Source organism: Dryobates pubescens, chromosome 2 (genome assembly GCF_014839835.1).
Source record: "Dryobates pubescens isolate bDryPub1 chromosome 2, bDryPub1.pri, whole genome shotgun sequence".
In the NCBI taxonomy this organism is placed as follows: Eukaryota; Metazoa; Chordata; class Aves; order Piciformes; family Picidae; genus Dryobates; species Dryobates pubescens.
In genome coordinates this window covers 30,364,970-30,372,201 of record NC_071613.1, presented here as the reverse complement: position 1 = coordinate 30,372,201, position 7,232 = coordinate 30,364,970, and positions in this window count along the sequence as shown.

Below are 7,232 nucleotides of genomic sequence, written 5' to 3'. Positions count from 1 at the left end.
TGGTAGGGGTATGGTAGGGGATACAATGGAGAGTCAGCTCAGGTCAGTGGCCCTGGCCGACTCCAAACTGCTAACAGTCTGCAGACAATGCCTGGCCTGCCCCTTGGGGAGCCGCATCCTTGGCTCTGCAGGGCATGAGGTGAAGCAGCAAAGGGTAAGACCCAGAGGCAAAATGTGCTGGCTGACCCTTGGCTCCTGTGAGAGGCTGCCCTCAGTGAGTACCAGGTCATGTGGGCTGCAGACTCAGCAGCAACTCTGTGAGATCTTGACCATCAAGTTCCCTTTGTGCTACTGGCATGTTTTCTACAGCCCAGCAGAATGGCCAGGCTGTGGCATGAGTTGACTTCCATACTCACCCATTTCCTCTATTTCAAGGGGAGATGTCTCCAGGGGAGGAGAAGTCTGGAATGCTGCTGCGCACAGTGTATTCCTCCCAGTGTGACAACTGCTGCTGCCTGCTCCATACCATAGCTCTGAGACCACCTGGCACTGAGCCCATTTTAAACTTGAAAGCCAAGATCCTCAGCAGAAGCTCATGGGTAATTAAGGAGAAGCAGCCCTCAAACTGCAGAGGAACAGAGAAACCAACTCTAAAAACCTAAAAACCTTGAGAGGCCGCATCCTTGGAGGTTTTTAAGACCAGGCTGGATGTGGCTCTGAGCAAGCTGATCTAATGTGGGGTGTCCCTGCCCATGTCAGGGGGGGAATGGAACTGGATAATCCATGAAGTCCCTTTCAACCCTAACAAGCCTACAGCAAAACCAGAACAAGTAACAATGATGGTATCTGTAGTCCCATCTTTTCGAGTGCCTGTCATTCGTACTATTTCACAAAATCAAGACTTAATATTGTGTACTGCTATCACAGTACAGAGGAAAAGTAATGTTTGGGAGCTAGTCAGATAGTATGGTGAAAAAGCATATTACACAGCGTATAAATAGCTGAAAGTTCTACTAGTAAACTATACTAATTCACACATACAACTAATCTTCAGGTCTTGTGTAAAAAGGGAATGAAAATAGAAGAGTGGATGCAAGTGTAAGTCCGCGTTTATACATATGTAGAAAGCCAAAATACACTTCTCCAATATGTTTTGCATCTCTGTAGAGAGCTAAAAATGAACTAGGAGGAAATAATTACTTTGCAGAATGAAACAAAAAAAACACCCCAGCTCTCTGTGCACAAGGATGAATTTAAATTTAGCCTGAGGTTCCACAAGGAGCATGGAGACTGCTCCCTTCCCTGCCATGGGTGAACCAACAAACCCGTCCTCACAGCCATAATTACATACCCAGCACGAGAGGAGGAAATGAGGAGCTGTGAAACGCTTACAGATGACATCTCAAAGAATTTCTGTTTCAAACAGGTAGAGTGATCAAAACAGCCTGATGCACCATCTCTCTCCTACAAAGAGGTATAACAAGGTGGGTTGTTTTTTTTTGTTGTTTTTTCTGTGCAGAGAAGAGAGGCCAGGAATGAACAGAGCGGCAAAAGGATTTTTTTTTCCCCCCAGCTGCATATTTTCAGCTTCCCATTTCAATCATTGAGCAAGTAAGTCACTTGGCTTTGATTTTTTCTTAGGTGCTTTTGTGTTTGACCTCTGGTGACTCATAACAAAGTGTACATGACAAGAAGGGGGCCCTGTGAATCTAATAAAAAAGCCTACAGACCAGTCATCCAAATCCAATCTCAGGGCCTGAACAAAGGAAGCATATTCATTGGAAGTGTGCATCCCATTCCAGGTAGTCATCACTTCAGCATTCCTTCCCTTATGGGAAGCCACAAGGCGATCTGCACCCCAGTATAGATACAATCTAATATATCAACTTTTCAATTGACTCTTTCAACCCCCAAAGTGAAACAACTTTCTGTCCACCATTAACGTTCCCTGACACTGAAGACTGTTAACACAGGTTAACAGAGAGCAGACCCAGAGAAGGCTACATGAAACCCATCAGTTACTCAAGGCCACTTCTCAAGGTGCGTATATACACACACCAGATTTGCAATGCAAGATGCCATTTTCAGAAGGAAACAGAGGTGACTATCTCTTTGGTTTTGAGTGGCACATGGGAGACAAGAAGGAGAGGACAGTTTGAGAGAGCTGTTATGTATTTTCTTGAAGAGGTGTGTTGAAGATCCCCATGACTAAGGAACAGTGGTAAGAAGAAGCATGGCATTCTCACTAAGACTGAAACAGCAAAGTAAGGAAAGAGCTGCTTTCAGCCACTTAACTGGAACCACTCATGAACTGGTGGAGTCTTTCTCTTTTCAGTGCAACTCGCCTATGTTATTTTTCCAGAACAAATCTCAAGTTGACTAGTTAGGCACTCAACAATTCCTTAGGTGACTGAGAATCAGGAAGAATGTGGAGGAGGACAGGATGAAAGTATTTACAAAAGCTACTCTTGGTGTAATGAAGCTATTCTCTCTGGGTGCTCTTTACAGCCAACAGAGGCAGTTTCAGTTCGTTTCATGCTGCAGAGGTTTTCTTTGTTTATGACTCGTAAAGCAGCCACAGAAGGTTAGGCTCACAGGGTTCAAGCCAGCCATTGTTAGAACTCTCAGCATGGATAGCTGCTTAAATCTACTGTTTACCCTGCTTGAAATATTACTAGAGTAATGATCACCCAAATGGACAACAACACAATATAGCCAGCTCTATGTGGCAAGGGATGACAGGGAGGGGACTGCAAGATGCATTTCTCTCCTAGTAGCCTTGCCCAGGTATAGGTGATAAACTGGTTGAACAGGGCACACCTCTCTCCATAAGTATCTTTGTGAGCCTTTATGGGTGAAAGACTCAGGTTGATTATGTAATCTGCCAATAAGAAAATACAAACTTAGATAACTCTTCATCTAGATTCAGAAACCTGTAAAAATCTGAGTGCTTCTCCTAGCAAAGGTGGTGCAAAATAAAGGCAATCAGAAAAAAACGTTTACAGATGTAAGACTGATCAACCGGCAATTGTCTTGTAACTCGCTGTTCCAAGGTAAGGAGGAAAAGGCAAGAAGCATGTGGTATGCTACTTCTTTTTTATTGGAGGTGTGAACACACACTGTTCCTTCAGCCATGTTATGCTTTAAAGATTTTTTTTTTTAATGCACTATGCAAGTGACACACAGTAAGTTTTTAGTGTGTATTTTTTAAAACGATGCTTTTCTGAATGGCTAATGCTGTGTATGATAGGCAGCAAAGTTCAGAAGTGCTAGAAAATAAACCATAAAAATGGTAATGAGAGCAGAAGAAAATGAAGGAAAGCCTAGTAAGAATAAGCATACTGAGCAACACACACAGAGGCAACACAGGAGCAGCATCTGCAACCGACTGGATAAAAAAAATCCTATGCCTCTCTCTGTTAAACCAATGGGTATCTCTCCAATTAGGTTAACTACTACTCCAGGGCAAAAAAGGATGCTGAAAATGTCCAGTCTTTTTGGAATGGAGAGGGTTTATCGACAGGGACTTGAAAATACAAGATACCTTCAAGTTAAACCAAATTTTAGGTAAGACAGTAATGAAGAAATTTTTGCACAGCTTTTTATCGCACAAAAAGACCACAATCAGAAATTTCACAAGAGGTTTCATAGCGGTGGCTGAGGCATAAAGTACTTCCAAAACCAACAGTTAATCAGCTGAAAAAAAAAGCTAGAGGATCAGCAGTTTTAAAATGAGAATGCACATTTCAGTTCAGCAATGAAGAAGCAATACCAGACATGTAGCTAAAACCAATTAGTGCTGCACCTGCTGCGAGAACAGCTGTGACCTCACCTCCTTACCTGCCGTAAGCACCCTGACACTGAAGACTTCATTATTTCATGAGGCTTTGCATCCTCTTCCACACCCTTGCTCTTCCCTTTCCCCTTACCCCTTATAAGAAATGTTGCAGCTTTTTTTTTTACCTTCAGGAAAATTTTTCATCCCCACTTTGTTTTAAATCAAATTATTGAAAAAGAAAACTGCAAATGGACACATCTTAAACAGTCAAAATGTGAGTTAATGTTCTTAATAGACTTGTCTGGTTTATGCTTCAGTAAACCATTTTCCCAACAATGCTAGGGTTTTAAGTCACACCCTGCTTCCTTTTTTCAAACTTCCCAGTTTCAGGGAAGAGGCTTGATGATAGTCATGAGTAGACAAGAAAAGAAAATCTCTCAGCCAAATTACAGCTTTGCTTAAAGAAAACATAAGCAGAACATCTCTGAAGCGACCTCAAGTTTTTCCAGCACATAAAGTAATCTTTTTCTCATGCCATTTTAAATCCAATCTATGCTTTACATAGAGCTTTAATTAAAAATGCCCCTTTATTCTGCATTTTGTTTCTTAAATATATATACACACGCAAATAAAAAGCTTTTAAAAACCCAGCAGCTCACCTAATTGAAGATAAATTGAAGGGCAAGTTTCCCTGCTTTCTGAATGTTATTAGAGTAAATGGGAGTCAATTCCACCTGTTAACAGAATATACTCTTCTTAAGACGCTCCAAGAAAATCAGCCTTATGATTTCAACAGTAAAGATGATTCAAAGTAATGTAAGAATGGTGACTGAAGATGAGCAAGTGTCTTTTATATTCACAAAACTGTACAAATTTAACAACAGGGAGGCACTTAAATTGCTACTGGAGCTTGAAGTGTCCAGCCTAGCTCATTTATATTTTTTTGGTGGCTGACATGTGCTAAGCTATTTTGAAGCACAGACTGCTTTCAAGTTAGTTAACAGCTGTGTTACTGACACCTTAGATAAATTAGAGATTATTCTCCTGGGTTAAAATAGTAACACCAACTCCATCTAATTAGTACTACTAGTAATTTTCAAAATTAATTTTCATTATGTACACGACCTCTTTGCAACATTCATTTAACATGAACATGGCCAACAGAAAAACATTTTTGTAGTTGAGTTCCTGTTCCAATGCAGAATTGTGGAGATAAACTATCTGCAATTTGAAGACTGCAATATTGCTTTAGTAACAACTAAAACTGCTTTAAAAAGCATGATCTATTAATAGCACTTTTAAAGTATTTTAGCAGAGGGTGGATAGGTTTGTCCCCAAATTTATCTAACTGCTTTCACATGGAGGTCAAAGTTATTAGATGTATATAACAAGGTGGCCTAAATAGTCCTCTTTTTCCTTTACAAATTCATTCTTCAGACTTGAGCCTATAATTAATCAAGCTTCACAGATCTTGCTCCAAACAAAATTAGTTTTACACAACAGAATTATAGTTGTTACAAATACCACAAACACTTCACTCAAGATTTATTCCTACATGAATGGATGGTATATTCATTGGGTGAGTCACCAGCTCATCTCTAGAACACATAATGCCACCACTGTGAGGCAATTATTAATCTTAGACTGGTGGATCCAGACCCTGAGGCAAAGGCAGCAGATGGGGGTTCACAGCAAGAAGCAGAGGATCTCCTCCCCTCATGCCACCAAGCAACAGGAGACCTAAAAGATAGGGGTGAGTGGAAATAGGTCCCTGCTCAGGGAGGCAGGCAAATCTCCCAGCTTCCCTCACTTTCCAGTTGCCATTACACAACTGGTACGGCCTCCCTATGGAGGAAGGAGATAAAAGGTCCACCCAGGGGCTTGCCTGGGGTGTCTCAGTCAGCCCCACGCTTTAGGACTACTTGTGTTAAGAAAAAAAAAGGCAGTAATTGTCTTAGGTGACTTCCTGCTGAGGGAAACAGAGTGTCCTATAGGCCAACCAGTTCCATCCCACAGGGAAACTCCCTAGTCTGGTACAGCCCTCTGGTTATTATCCATTACTGGTCATACAAGTTGGAACTGAAGAGGTTAACTACAGAAGTGCAAAAGTAAATAAAAAGGCCCTGGGGCAATTGGTTGAACGATGGGGAGCACAGGAAGTGTTTTCTTCAATACCTTCAGTGGCAGGGAAGACTGCGCTGAACAGTGAAAGGAACAGGAGAACAAAGCTGATACACATGGCTCAGGGGCTGGTTTCTCTGATCCTGTGGACATTTACGCAGCACCAGGCCTGATGAGGACAGGGGCAGTTCAGCTGTCTCAAAAGGGAAGAAGGATTGCCGTGAGTTGATGAAGCTCATTGATAGGGCTTTAAACTAGGTTTGAAAGGGGAAGGGGATAAAACCAACCTCACCAGAGATGAGCCTAGGGGTGATGTGCCCATGTCAGGGGTTAAATTGATAGCCCAACTCCAGTGCATCTATACCAATGCACACACCATGGGCAACAAACAGGAGGAACTAGAAGCTATTGTGCAGCAGGACAGCTATAACACAGCTGCCATCACAGAAACATGGTGGGATGACTGTTGTGACTGGGGTACTGCAAGACCTTTAAGATCACAGAATCCAGCCATAATCCAACTACCATGACCACTAAACTGTATCTTGAAGCACTGTATCTACATGCTTCTTCAACAGCTCCAGGGATGGTGACCCTACCACTTACTTGGGCAACTTGTTCCGCAGCAGGGTACCAGCAACCTAAGAGGTTCCTGGAGTGCATTGATGACAATTTCCTCCTCCAAGTCGTAACAGAACCCATAAGAAAAAGTGCTGTGCCAGACCTTATCCTCACCAACACAGAGAGGCTGGTGAGCAATGTGAAACTTAAGGGCAGCCTTGGCTGTAGCAATCATGAAATAATAAAGTTTAAGATCCTCAAGGCATAAAAGAGGGTGTGAAGCAAGACCACTAGTTTGGATTTCAACAGAGCAAACGTCATCCTCTACACAGACCTGCTTGGCAGAGGGCCATGGGATAAAGCCCTGAAAGGAAGAGAGGCCAAAGAAAGATGGCCAATATTCAAGGACCATCTCCTCCAAGCCCAGGAACAGTCCATCCCAAGAAGAGAGAAGGCAGGCAAGAGTGCCAGGAGGCCAGCATGGATGAACAAGGTGCTTCTGGACTTACCTGGGCAAAAAAGGGAAGTCCATAAGCACAGAAGCAAGAACAGGCCACATGGGAAGACTACAAAGAAGCTGCCTCAACAGCAAAGGATCAGGTTAGGCAATCGAAAGTGTGGACAGACTTAAACTTGGCTACGGACATAAATGGGCGTAAGAATTTCTTCAGGTACATCAGTGACAAAAAGGTGGCTACAGTAGATGTGGGGCCTCTGAGGGAAAAATGGAGACCCGGTCATGAGGGATACTGAGAAAGGTGAGGTGCTCAGTAACTACTTTGTCTCAGTGCTCATGAGCAAGGGCTCTAGCTGTCCTGCCCAAAAAACAGGT